We start from the raw sequence: 14,987 nt of genomic DNA, 5'->3' as shown, positions 1-14,987 counted from the left end.
CTGACTCATTTTTGATATCTGATCTCCAGAATTGTAAGATTTATAAATTTGCATCATTTTAAATCACCAAGTCTTTGGTAATTTGTCACAGCAGTGATACGAAAATAACATATCAAATATATTCTTATGTAACCTGCCATTTAGGGCAGTATATTTAGCGTAATGCTTTTTTCCTATTAATATAATTATAAATTTTAATAATAATTACAATTTTCCCATTAACATAATTTTAAAAAGAGACTATTTCTTAAAAATAGATTAAGACAATTTAGAAAGAGTAAACAAATTCTCATGAGTCTTTGTCACCATATTAATTTCAGATTAATGCTGTTTCAAGTAAAGTGACAAGTAAAGCATTTTTAGGACAAACTTGGTAACTTAAAAAAATGGGAAGTGTTATTAGTCTTGTCACTTATTAAAGGTAAGATCTTTGGCAGCTTTGACAATAGCTAGTCCTTTATGAAATATTTGTTTGTCTAAGTAATGTCCAGTTTAACTTTCTCAGCAAAGACATAGAACATGATCACTGTTTCAGGTGGCTCCTCCCTCCACCTAGGAGTCTTTAAATCAGAGGTTGGCCTCCTTTGTTTTGCTATCACCTTCACTGCAAATGCCTTCATTGTCTAAGTCCTCAGCCTCCTTTGTTTTGTTCCCTGCCTGAAGGATTCTTGCTGAGGATGAGAGTTCGAGTACCCAGCATTCAGCTTCACCACGCACCTACTCAGATCTCATCTCAGCAGTTTTGTCAGCTCACTGGAAAGTAGACCACAGGCAAGGGTCCTCTTTGGAAATCATGCATCTCTATTCCTTTCTGTTGCTACTTAATGGGGAAAATATTCCTTTTGTTTACCCTCTAGGGCTCTCGAGAAGTAGCTTAAAGAACTATCCCTTGCAGATACAGCATTGACCACGTCTTTTATCCTGTGTCTAAATCCACTAATAAAACATTCAAGGAAATAAAAAATCTTAATTGTACATCAACAAAGACAGAAAAAATTGAAAAAAGTGACAAGTCCAGATACAGCATTTCAACAAATTTGAAATATGGAAAGTGGATCGAAAGTCGCAACTCGCTGAGCACAGCAGAGAAAGATAATCTTCAATGATATAAAGTCAATAATAAGCTTGCTAATTCACTCCACAGAAAACCAATAATAATTAGCTGAGTCTTGGAGGCGACAAGTACTTACGAAGGCTCAGTAGGAATGACAAGAATGAGAACATGGGATTGAAGTCTTCTGATTTCTTCCCCTAGCTTTTGGTCCGAGAAATACGTCTCTCTCCCTCTCCAAGAGAAGAGAGGTGATATGCTCTCTAAGAAGGCTGAATCAATAAGACTTTAGATTCAAAGAACTAAACACAGGAGAGAAACTAAGGATTAATGTAAGTCTGCAAAAGGCGTGATAACAACTTGGTGTTCTCTTCCTTAGACAAATTTTCTGGGATTTATTTTTTCTGGGCAGACAAAAAATAGACTTACAGATGAGGTTTCAGGAGTTCCCCAATGCCTTAGAGGGTCCCTCACTCGTCACCTATTGATGATGTTCTTTAGTCTGTGAGACCCAGTCACAAAGTGCTTCCATTTGCCACTTTAGTGCCTAGAGATTACTTGTAAATGGCTAGCCAAAGATCACCAAACATCTGCCAAAACCAACAACAGCAAAAAGAACCTAGAAGAAAAAGGCAACCAATAAAAAAAATGAAGTAAATCTATAAAATCAAGAAGCATAAAATGTAAATTAATTTTTGAAAGATAATAATAGGACACTATGCAAAAGGGGCATTCAGAAAGCAGCAGAGCCAAATGAAGGTATTTTGGACAATGAGATAGGAAGGATTTTATTACATAGATATATGTAGTCCCTCATATGTATAACCATTGCTAAACGGTCATGTGTAACCTCCTCATATGTGTAACCAATGCTAAAGGGAAGGAAACCCAACCCCCACTTTCTCTTCTGTTTTTCCTGCTGGTTGACATGCACACAAGTGGCTGAAGCATCCTATCATGGATAACAGCATGGAAGCTATATGTTGAAAATGGCAGATATATAAGACAGGACTACCTGCAATTCTTCTACTATAGAGCTATCATGTCAGACATAGACTGTTATATTTAGACAGATACCTTTGGGAAATATTGCTATCTAATAAAACCCACAGTTATTTAGGGTATCACTATAGCATCCTAATCTAATAATGACACATTGTTGGTGTCTTTTTGATAAACACACTACCACGGCAATGGAAAAAAAGGGAAATGATGCAGATATATATTAGAAGCAAATAGTAGTCACTGTTGCAGAACTAATGGCAAATAAATGAGTTGATTTTGGAAAGGAATAAATTACAACCTAGAGTCTCATGGCTATCTAAACTATCAATCAATTTTAAAGTTATAGGGAAGACCACTTAAGAATAACAAAGTCTCAAGATGTTCACCTCTCATTCATTGTTTTTTAGAATGCTACTGGAGAAGGTATTTCAAAAAATGGTAACGATTAATTATGAAAAAAAAAGATACATAGGAGTCAGGAAACAGCATTTGATGTGGGAAAGGGACACCAAAACTTTTCAGCACCACAATGAAAACAAATTCCATGACAACAGCTATATAGTAGGTCTAGAATGAAACCAATCCAACTTAAAAGATGAAGACACAGTGTTTCAGGAAAAACAAGTCAAATTTATTAATAGAATTGATAGCTTACCCAATAAAGTATTTGGGCATATTGAGAGGAATTCCACAGCTTTCTCAGAAAGTTTGGGGTTAATCCCTGATAGGCAATGTGGTACATGATAACATGAACCCCAGAAAGAGACATGATCATAATCTGCGTCACTGTGAGTGTGAACCTAGCTGTGGACAAGGCCTTTTGGGGATGTTTTTGTTAGTTAAAGCAAGGCCAAATTGAATCAGGGTGGGTCTTAATCCATATTATGGAGGCTTTATAAAGAGAGGAAATTTGCCACAAGAGATTAAGGATAATGTCATGTGATGGAGGCAAAGATGCAGGTCAAGGAACCCCAAAGAAGGCTATGAACCCGCAATTAAATGCTACACATTCCTAGAGAAAGTTTGATCTTTCCTGAAGCCTGATTTAGGAGTCCGGACTTCTAAAACTGTGAAGCTATTAAATTTTTTGTTTAAGGCAACTCATTGTTTGGTATTTGACACAACAACTCTGGCAAACTGAAGACAAGGAGAAGGAAAATATATACACGCAAATTAAATAATTATTGACTCCAGAAAAAAGAAAATGTCATTACAAATAGGGAATACAATCATAATAAACAATGGAAGTCAGCTCTAAATAATATTTATAATCATAATAAGGTAACCATTGAATATTGAATTGGGAACAGAGATGCAGTGGTATTGAGTTGAGTCTGTGATAAGATATTCATTAAGAAGACGACATTCTCATCTTCCATCACAGGCAGTCAATTGCTTCTTAAAATGGAAACTCATAGACATGGTAGTGAAGGCTATACAAATATTTAGGAATATGCTGGTTTATGCCAGAAGAAGCAGCTTGAGTTGCATTTGTTTGCCTCTGAGAAGTGGAAATCAGAGATGTGGATAAGTAGGGCAGAAACTGCTATTCTTAAATTATGCCTTATAGAACTGTCATTTTTATTTAAAAACCACCTTATATATTAAATGAAAATAAAATATAAAGTGCCCATATCCTTTCAGTTCCTGTTTTCAGTTTCACGAATTTCCCAAGACAAGTCAATTTAAACAGTTTCTTCATCCATTTGGAAGGAGAAGCCGGATATTGATTTCAAGAAATTTTCCTTTCATATCATTATAGTATAACTTCTAGCATCTCAGTTTGGGTCAACATTAGTCTGATATTAAGAAATTAAGGAAGCTTTGCTTTCTGGTTCTCTGAGCCCTGCTCACTCTCAGATACACTCAAATAATAAATTTATTCCAAAAGTTTAGTTAGAAGAGGTCATGAAAGTGAGACAGGACCTTACATTTCCCCACCCAATATGTTCAATAGATGTAACCCATTGATAATTTCTATCTGACGTCCAAATAACAAATGCAAATTTCACATAATGTCCCTTGAAGGTATGTAACTAGGCTTGAAAGAAATAAAAGTATGCATTTATATTTCTCTGTCTTGAAATATTTAAAAGCATTGTGTCATCATCACTAACTGTATGAGGTTAAGGAAAGCATGTACAAATGTTTCTATAACTTTTGAAACATACTGCTTTAATTATATAATGTGACTAAGGAATAAATTCACACCTTTTCACTTTTCCAGTCTTTCTTTGCTTTCCCCTTCGTTTCTTCCTTATCTCTTCCTTCCTTCTCTCTTTTCATACTTTTTCTCTTAGAAAAGACTTTTGTTTATCCTTTCTAAAAATATTACATAAAAGGCATAGTGCTTTCAAACATTAGCTTTATGCAAAACCTCATCAGTTTAGGAATGAAGAGTGCATTACATAATGAGTTTATGTCTGTCTCTGTTTCCGAATGGATCTAAAGTGACATCTCAAGGCCCTGTTAATGAGATTATCTTATGTAAGGAGATCTTGTAATAGGATCATAACAAATCCAATTATTTAGAGATAATGGTAACACAAATTAAATTAATTAATGTTCATTTTGACCTTCACAAATAGAAGTATAAAAAGCTAACCAGAAACAAGGAAGATAGTGCTGTTGAGATACTATATTTTAAGATTAAATCTAAAATTTGCAAATTGGGAAGTTGACAGAACATAAGCAGCTGTATGTTTGAAAAAGACATTTGAAAGAAAAATGATCTCAAACATGTCAACGACTGATTCTCCTTGATCATCTGAGGCTACATTAGGCAAGGCAATTCTACTTCTAGAAATTTCATGGACTACTCTGTTATCTGAAGTGCTCTTCTAATTTTCTATTGGTCTAAGCTTCAGTTCTTACTGCAGCCATCAATCTCCAAATATAGCTGTACTATTACAGATATCATTGCATATGTTTATCACAATGGCTGTTCTATTGCTAAAAGCAGCGTGAATCTCACAAAAATCCCGAGTTCATTTTGGGAGATTTCTTTTAAGTAGCATTTCCTTAGATAATTAGTCTTACTGTACAGAAATGTGTTGAGAAAACTAGGATAATGTATTGCCATGAATCATAGTTCTTTACTAAAGAGTTGGTTCGGTCATATATGTGTACAAAAGTGAAAATGTCTTTAAAGCAAAAGACTTGATTATTTCTGATTCAAAGTGTTGCATCAGTATATTATTTTATGCATTTAGTTACCATGATGTTCTTCTATGACTCATGCCAACAGAACAATGGAAGAGAAAGATAAAATAGACTATTTTCTTCATATCAGGATACAAAATTGTTTCAGAATCACAGTATCTACTCATTCCATACTTAAAAAAAAATTCTATATACCATTTTTATAGCTCTAAGAAGCATTGCATAGGCACAAGTCCTGCTTTTATGAGTGTTCCTTGCATTCATTTTGGTGGGATGCAAAAGAGAGCCGGACCTCCAGACATAGTATAGGAAAAAGGAAACTAATCGACAAGGTATCTTCATGTAAAGATTAATGCTATGAAACAAAGATGAGATAATGGGATAGAGGGTAATGGTGGAAGCCACATGCATTCAGTCATTAGAGTAAGCATGTCTGAGGGGATGAAATTTGACTTAAAACCTGAATGACAAGTAGGAACCAGTGTTTAAGATCTAGGGACCAAGCATTGCGGACAAAGAAAACAGCGAATGGAAATCCCTGTAACAGAGCCAGCTATTTTCTCCTACTTTCCATTTTTTTGTCCTTTTTTTTCTTTTCATAAAAACTAAACCTCCTACTCTAAGATTAGGCTGGACTCATGTCTACCCTGCCACAGACTACATTCCTAGACCACTAGGCATGTTCCTGTGAATTGAGCAACCGATGGGATAAGTATAATTTATTGTTTATCCCTTAAAAAGAGAGTTATTTTTCACTGATTTTCTGTTTTCTTCTTCCAGAGGGTAAGAATGCACATATGGTGCTCATCTTAAGCTATGCAAACCAGGACCAAACCCTAGAAGCTGTCAAAGCAGCAAGATGGGAGGAGCTTTGGCCTTCTTCAATCTGTTACATGGGAGAGAAATGAATTTCTGTCTGGTATAAGCCACTGAGTTATTTTATACTCTGAATTCTGGAAGTTCAGCCTTCACATTAACCAGTGCTGGCCCTATTGCAGAAATAACCTTGACTTGCTGTAGAAAACCTATGTGCATGCCATATAGTGAGCTAGTAAGAACGTGACAGCCACTGATTTCTGAGAATGAGGCGCTGGTCTATTTATGGATGGCCTTGTAAATCTTGTTAATCATTTCATTTTGATTACACGCAATGGAAAGTTTTCAGAGGAGTGATTTAATTGGACTTCCTTTTTAAAAGGACCACTTTGATTCTTGTAAATGAAATTGATTCTAATGGGTCAACTACAAGCAAATACCAGTAATTAAGCTATTTAAATAATCCAAGTGAGAGACTGAGTAGAATGGAATCAATGGAGAGTACAAAAAACATTTAGTTATATTTTAATCCATGAAAACATAGATAATGCTATCAAGCTATTCATTCAACAAGTAATCTTTAAAGACCTCTTATGCGCCCACTGCGCTTGTTAAAAACTGGATATATAATGTTGAATGAGACATAGTCCCTGACTGTATTGGAGACTATAAATAACACACAATGGGGCGGGCCATGGTGGCTCCTCAGGCAGAGTTCTCGCCCACCATGCCGGAGACCCAGGTTCAATTCCCGGTGCCTGCCCGTGCGGAAAAAAAAAAAAAATCACACAATGGGTACATAATTTGACATTGGAAAAATTGCAGTAAATATGTGATCTGGTGCTTTGAGAGAAAATGGGGTTTACTAAATTTTGATTATGCCTCACTTACAAATTGTGCAAACTAATATATAAAATATAAGTGGCTATTACCCTGGGAAGGAGTAGGAATAGGGGTAGATTGTGTGAAACCTGGGTACAGGCATAAACGAAAGATGTGAAGTGGGAATAACTTGACTGAATGAATGGAGGAATGAAATTGCTTTTATGTTGCATAAATTGTAAGGAGCTAATGTTGCATAAATTGTAAGGAGCTAATATTGCAAAAAGTTACAATGATAATTCTAGTGTTCATATATTTCAACAACTTAGATTGAGCTTAATGTTCAAATATTGCCTGTAGAATATGTCTCTAGCTAGGACACCCATCTTAAGTCGTGAAGACAACATTTTGAATAGATATCTTTGAAAACTTTATGTTTGTATTTTCCCCCTCAGAATGAGAACCATAGCCCTATTCAAATCCATCAAAATAAACAAATTTCGCTGGCATGGTAGTTAGGTTCAGATGTCAACTTGGCCAGATGAGGTGCCTAGTTCTGTCGCTGAGGACTTGAATTATTAGTACATGAAATTCATCTATGGCAGATTGCATCTACAGTCAGCTAAGGGGAGTGCCTTCCGCAACGAGTGATCTTTACTTTAATTACCTGGAGGCTTAAAAGAGAGTGGTTAGAAGAGAGCACAACAGAGCACAGCCCAAGCAGCTCAACATACCTCATCTCAGCACTTGTGCCAAGACATTTGGAGATACAGAAAGGAATCACCTCAGAGAAAACTGTTGGAACTCAAAAGATAGGAGAGAAGGTGAGCAGACATCGCCCCGTGCCTTCCCATGTAACAGAACGTCAGATGAAAGCTGCCTTTCTTCTGAAGAATTATAAATTTTTAACTAAATAAATACTCTTATTGAAAGCCATTTCCATCTCTGGTGTGTTGCATTCTAGCAGGTTTAGCAAACTACTAAGCTGGAGTTTCACACTTTCTGATATAATGCTAGGATAGAATTAAAAGAATGGGTGTTATTCTCTTAAATCATTTTGCTTTTCAATAAATACTATTTTTAAATTGTTTATTTTTAATCAAATCTTTAAAAATTAATCAGTTAATATTATTAACTAAATTAGGACAATTAAATATATATTTTAACCCCAATTAAGAGATGGTGGAATTTCACTAGAATTTGTTTTTCTGAAGAGAAGACATAACTTTTCTCAATATGACGGTAGTACTACATCAAATAATAATGATGGAAAGAATTCTGAAGAAGAAGGGTAAAAAAATTGTCCATATTCCCTTTGAGTATTGAGTTCAATTTGAATTCAAAGCTGCTGTTGAAGTATGAATTCCAGTGTGCTATTTGTAGAGATTTACTGTCTAATGAAGCAATGAAACAATTAGAGCCCAAGCAGCATTTACAGCAAAATATTAAAAACATAAATTCAAGGCAAAATAATTATTTGAAAGACTACTGAATGAAAAAGTTGACAGAAGCTAATGTATAATAATTTACATATAAACATTTGTGCTTTTGGGTCTTCTATTAAGTAGCATTTTGCTTCCCCAAGACAAACCAATATAGAGCATATACATTTGCCATGATATTAATGAAAAACAGCATCAAAGATGTTCATAGAAATGTGAGGTAAATCTGTTGTTAAGAAAGAAGCTCACATTACACTTTCCAATGACACCACACTCAATTTTGACAGGAATTGGTTAATGTCGTAAAAGACCAACACATTGAAAAGACAAAATGATCAGATTAATTTTATTATAACTTGACAAATGCAAGATATTGTTATGGGATCATCCAGTATAGATATTATTTCATCAATGGCAATAAGAAATAAGGAATATTTTTTAGAGTCATTGCCAAAAAAACATAACTAGCTCTAAAGTATATAAAACTTTAAGGGATTAGATGTGAATTGGAATTTAAGGCATTTTTAGGAATGTGTTTTAAGGCAGAAGCTTCCACCAAATTAAGCCTGTTGGATCAGAATGTAAATCAACAAACCACTTTCTTATTGAGAAGTTTGCTATAAAACAAAAGCCATATAAGCTAAAGAACTGTTTAGTGATATATTAAAATTATAAATATATTACATCTCACATACCAAATTTGAATTATGCTCTGTATCAGTTAGGGTTCTCTAGAGAAACAGAATCAACAAGAAACACTCACAAATACAAAATTTATAAAAGTATCTCACATGAATTTGGGAATGCAGAGTCCAAAATCCGCAGGGCAGTCTGTGAAGCCGACTATTCCTATGGTGGATCTGGACAAACTCCACAGGACTGGCTGGCTGGTCGAAGCAGGGAGACAGCCTGTCTCTTCTGAATCCTTAAAAGGATTCCAGTGATTAGATTAAGCATCACTCATTACAGAAGACACGCCCCTTGGCTGATTACAAATCGAATCAGCTGTGGATGCAGCTGATGTGATCATGGTTTAATTCTATGAAATGTCCTCATAGCAACAGACAGGTCAACATTTGCCCAACCAGAAAAACAGGTACCACCACTTGGCCAAGTTCACACATGAACCTAACCATGACATGCTCTATTAAGCAATAATATAACTGATTGCAAACAGAAGCTCTATCATGATAAAGTATGATGTTTTTCAAGGATAAAAGTTTACTTGATAATGGCTGAACTATAGAACAAACTCCTTTCCTACAAGATGAGAAACCAGTTTGATCCAACATCTTTAAAGATGTGAATTGGATAAATTTGATGATATGCCTCATACATATGGTATTTTTAATTATCTTAATCATGAAAATTAAGAGAGAGAATAAAACACGTCTCCGTGTCAAATGAGATTGAAGGGAACAAAAAGAAATTTAGAGGTTTGGAAAAATAATTTCTAAGGATTGTTATGACATGACCCATAATTTACAGTGACTTATGTTCCAACAATTAGTAAACTAGGTCATGATAATGCACATAGTTGAAAATTATCACCAATCCCCTATAAATTTGATATTATATTTTAATTTTTATTTCCCATTAAAATATATTCATGCATAGAAGATTCATAGATCTGAATTAATTTATTTTATCAAAAGAGATCATTGAAATACAGCATCTTCAGAGTATAATGTTTTGGATGTACGTATTTCAAAACTATAGCAATAATTTGTTCATTTGGAAACAAATTAAAAATTAATATATTGAACTTGTTGAACTTGCTTTATAATCTCTTTTCCACTCTTGTCAACACGCATCTCTGAGACTCCATCTTGAGTGATTTTAAAACACTAAAAGAATTGATTTAGACATGCTGTGCTGATTTGAAGATATTATGTACCCCAGTGTCAGGTCCTGGTTCAAGGAACAGTCACTCTGGTCTGGTAGCAAGTTGAAAGAAAGCACAAGGAGCTGCTAGTAGAGTGATCATCTTCAATCATTCCCTCTGCTCAGCTCTGCTCTGATGCTTACAGAGCAGTAGTCCCTTATATGCTAAATAACATAAAGGTGGAACTTTACCAATAGGTGACATCATCGATGGGATACATCTATGTTACATCATTGTTTGCAAAAGTTATGCTCCATCATGCTCCCCTAGAACTTCAGTCCTGGATGCACTTATGGTGGCCATCTTAGCAAGCCTTTTATAATAAGCAATTTTTTAGGCCCCAAACTCCATCCTTTAAATGACCTGCATTTTAGGGGGATGTTTTATCCCACAGACAGTCTTGGGCTCATAAGCCACAATAAGAATGAAGTGAGCTGCCATGGGAGCCCTTTGGCCCATGCCAGCATAATCAGGATGCAAGGCATAAGTTCCTCAAAGAAAAGAACCTTCTCTGTTCTCAGGAAGGGACACATGTACAGGAGCTCTCCACCCCTTAACCCAAGTTTGCACCTGCAAACCTTTGATGACACCATCTCCCCAGGGCAAAAACCATACTGCTCAGGAAGGGACTTTTGTTGGTATTTTCCACGGCTATATCCATTCATCTGAGATTCCTGGTTGTACAACATGCGGAGGGCTGGCTATAGTAACTCTCTTTCCCACCACTGGGTTTTTTCAACACATCATTTCCTTCCATTTGTATGTGCAAGGGCAAGTCTTATCCCCTTTTTACCAAGCCTATAGGGAAGTAGCTTGTACACTGAAGCTGGTCATTTAATAAGTGAACATCAGTATCCAATCAAGGTAGCCTACTCCTTCAATGTTGGCTCCCCCAGGGCTAAAAGCCAGAGCTTCTCTTTTAGGAGGCCATTTACTTTTGAATCATTTCTGCAGCTTGCAGTCTACATGGGGCATGCTGTGTGCATTGCATATCTACAACTTTGACTCAATCCTGGCCACACCTTTGGCCCAATCTTGGGTAGACCTTTGTCCAATCCTGGCCAGGTCTTTGGCCCAATTCTGGACCCCAAACCCCCTGCCATCTTGTGGAGGTGGGGTTGCCTCTATCACTTGCAGTTGCTCTGTGGCAGTACCACAAATGTCCATTTGCAAACTGGTCCTGGCCACAAGCTTTCAGTTCCTCTGTTCTCGCACCCACCAGGCTTTTCGGACAGTGCATCAGTCAATCAAGTCCACATCATCCCAGCCACGTGAGTGGAAAATGCCACATGAGGGTTCAGTCTGCTTTTTCCCTTTTAGCTTAGTGAATCATCATTCCTGGGACAAATGTCTCCACAAAGCCAGTAACACTTCATCAGGCTGTTGATCAATTGTCTCTGGATTCACCCCTGTGGTTATTAAATCACCTACATTTGCAACCTCGATACCTTGGTGGACCCCCAGCTTTGCCAGCCCTTTTCCACTCACAGGGCAGCTTTTATTCAGATGGCAGCTCTACCCCTTGCTTGACTGGTGCATTTCCTTCTCCTGTTTGCACACCTTTACTTTCCCTAACTGTGCCATTTCGTTTTCTCAGAGTTCCAGGCTGTCAGTCCCATCACCTCACAGGCACCACAGCCATGCCGGGAGTATTTCACCAGGCTTCTACTCTACCGGTTGGGTAAGATTTCGGAGTTCCTCTGGGGTATATACCATGTATGCCATCTGTCCGCAGACCTGAGGGGGGCCTACTAGGCCACCCCATGGAGCCAAGGGCTGGTCACACTGAACCTACTGTTTTACAGTGGGGAGGGCATGAAACAACGGGAGAGCAGCTGCCTTATGAAGATGCCAACTCACTCCCAACTCCCTCTGCTTCAGGTGTCCCCCAAACTGCCACTTCCTCTTCCTTTCAGTTCATCTTGCTTCTCTTGCAGTCTCTGGAGCTGTGCTTGTGCTGCTAAATCCTCCCTACGTTGCTCTCACAAAACAGTCGAGAAAAACCAAGACACTTTCCGAACTACACCATGCTGGGAAACCTGGATACCAGCGTCAAAGTCCCTGAAAGCCTTGGCAGTCTCCTGTGAGGTGGAATTCACATGATCCCAAGACTCAGGAGGAGACCCCAGTAGCAACCAGCCACTATGAGATGCCACAAACTTGTGGAGGACCACATCCCATCTGGCCCAGCTTCCTCCAGGGCAGAGGGGCCACTCACCGTTCATCCTGCTAACAAGGCCGATTGTCAGGTCTCCTTTCATGCAGCGGTTGCTCTGGTCCTGTGGCAAAGTGCTAGAAAACATGAGGAGCTGCTGGTAGAGTGGTCATCTTTAATCATTCCCTCTGTTCTGCTCTGATGCTTACAGGGCAATAGTCCCTTCATAGGCTAAATTACACAAAAGTGGCACTTTACCAACAGGTAACATCATTCATGGGATCTATGATTGGATACACATATGTTTCATCATTGGTACGTAATTTATGCTGCAGCATATTTCCCTGGAACTTCAGACCCGGATGTACTCATGACAGCCATGTTAGCAGGCTGTTTATAATAAACAATTTCTCAGGCCCCACACCCAGAGAGCAATGTTTTACTCCTGTCTCAATCTTGTAGGGGCAGTTGTTCCTTTTAACTCTAATGCAATACTGTGGGTCAGAAAATTTGATTCAAATATCTCCATGGAGGTGTGACATGATCAATCGTGGATGTGACACTTTGATTAGATGGAGATGTGACTCCATCCTTCTAGGTGGGTTTTGATTAGTTTACTGGAATCCTTGAAAAGAGGAAACATTTTGCAGAGAGTCAGAAACAGCAGAGCCTCAGAGCTGACAGAAACTTCAGAGCAGAGCTGACATAAATGCAGACAGTGGAGAACAGAGACACGGATGTTTGGAAATGCTTGGGGCCCAGCAGATGTTGCTATGAGATGTTAAGCAAGCCAGAACCTGGAGAGAGCCACGGGAAGCCAAGAGTTGAAAACCAGCCCAAGAGATGAAAACCAGCCCCAGAGGCCACCGGAACAGAGGCTGAAAGCAATGGAGCTCAGGATTTAAGATACCAGCAGATGCTGGTGACGTGACTACCCAGCTGACAGAAGTGGTCCTGATCGTTGACCTTCCCTGACTTAAGGTATCTTTCCTTGGATTCCTTAGCTTGGACATTTTTATAGGCTAAGAGCTGTAAACTTGTAACATATTAAATTCCCTTTTTTAAAAGCCATTTCAGTTCTGGTGTATCTCATTCCAGCAACTTGCAAACCAAAACACCCACATTAGCTCCTGGAATTGATGACATCATGATCCAGGCTAGATTTGATAAATTAAGCAGTTAGAAAGCACATTTACCAAATAAAAAAATTTCAAATATGGGTAGATGTGTTTAAAACATACTTAAGATGTTCTGTGGGAATTTTTATTTAATTCATTAATTTTCATTTACTTATGATGTGTGATGACACAATGTAAAACGTGCAATAGTAATTCTCTTGACATGTAAACTTTTCTGTTTGTTTTATTTTAGTGCACTTTTGTGTAAAATTTTATGAATTTTACAATTTGCTACATTGTTACATTTCATATGTTTTAAATTTATTTATTTTTTCTGGAATTTCACCTTTATCTGTTAGATTTTTCAAAAATATTGCTTCACAACAGATTGAGAGAAAAGTGTTTCTTCATTAACATAAGATTTTGAAAACTGGTGCAGCCTTACTCCCATACCACATTTTTTCTGTGACCTATCCCTTTCACATGGTTTTGTGAAAAGAGGTTCTTACTGAATTGTTTAGTTTCCCTACCAGATTTAAAGATCTTCAGCTGCAAAAAATTTCCTGAAACTGTTTCTGGTTCATCATAGATACCTCATATATAGTGGTTTATATATCAGTGAAGAATAATTATGTTATTTAAAACAACACACTCATACATCAAACTTAAATCCATTGCAGGTACAATATTTCTGTATCTAAACTAGGTAATAGTAAAAATTTTCTAATTCTTTTTTTTTTATTAATTAAAAAAAGAATTAACAAAACAATTAGAAATCATTCCATTCTACATGTACAATCAGTAATTCTTAATAACATCACATAGTTGCATATTCATCATTTCTTAGTACATTTGCATCTATTTAGAAAAAGAAATAAAAAGACAACAGAAGAAGAATTAAAACAATAATAGAAAGAAAAAAAACCCTATACCTCACATGCAGCTTCATTCAGTGTTTTAACATAATTGCATTACAATTGGGTAGTATTGTGCTGTTCATTTCTGAGTTTTTATATCCAGTCCCGTTGTACAGTCTGTATCCCTTCAGCTCCAATTACCCCTTCTCTTTTTTTTTTTAATTAACGGAAAAAAAGAAATTAACCCAACATTTAGAAATCATACCATTCTACATATGCAATCAGTAATTCTTAACATCGTCACATAGATGCATGATCATCATTTCTTAGTACATTTGCATCGGTTTAGAAGAACTAGCAACATAACCAAAAAAGATATAGAATGTTAATATAGAGAAAAAAATAAAAATAATAATAGTAAAATCAAAACAAAACAAAACAAAACAAAACAAAAACCTATAGCTCAGATGCAGCTTCATTCAGTGTTTTAACATGATTACTTTACAATTAGGTATTATTGTGCTGTCCATTTTTGAGTTTTTGTATCTAGTCCTGTTACACCGTCTGTATCCCTTCAACTCCAATTGCCTATTATCTTACCCTGTTTCTACCTCCTGCTGGACTCTGTTACCAAGGACATATTCCAAATTTATTCTCGAATGTCTGTTCACATC

The 14,987-nt window shown here is 36.8% G+C and overlaps 1 long non-coding RNA gene across 7 annotated transcripts in view; it reads left to right on the top strand.

Annotated features, from left to right (window-relative positions):
* The window catches only part of LOC143669743 (uncharacterized), a 135,630-nt gene that overhangs the window by 40,094 nt on the left and 80,549 nt on the right, over positions 1–14,987 (top strand). The window contains exon 4 of one of the 7 annotated variants that reach the window (XR_013169034.1): positions 5,999–6,133. The exons of the other annotated variants lie outside the window; for them this stretch is intronic. This is a non-coding gene — a long non-coding RNA (uncharacterized LOC143669743). Of the gene's footprint in view, positions 1–5,998; positions 6,134–14,987 lie in introns of those variants that run through there. 7 annotated transcript variants of the gene reach the window in all.

This window comes from Tamandua tetradactyla, chromosome 26 (genome assembly GCF_023851605.1).
Source record: "Tamandua tetradactyla isolate mTamTet1 chromosome 26, mTamTet1.pri, whole genome shotgun sequence".
Classification (NCBI taxonomy): Eukaryota; Metazoa; Chordata; class Mammalia; order Pilosa; family Myrmecophagidae; genus Tamandua; species Tamandua tetradactyla.
The sequence above is the reverse complement of the archived record's forward strand: the minus strand, read 5'-3'. Positions and strand labels throughout refer to the sequence as shown.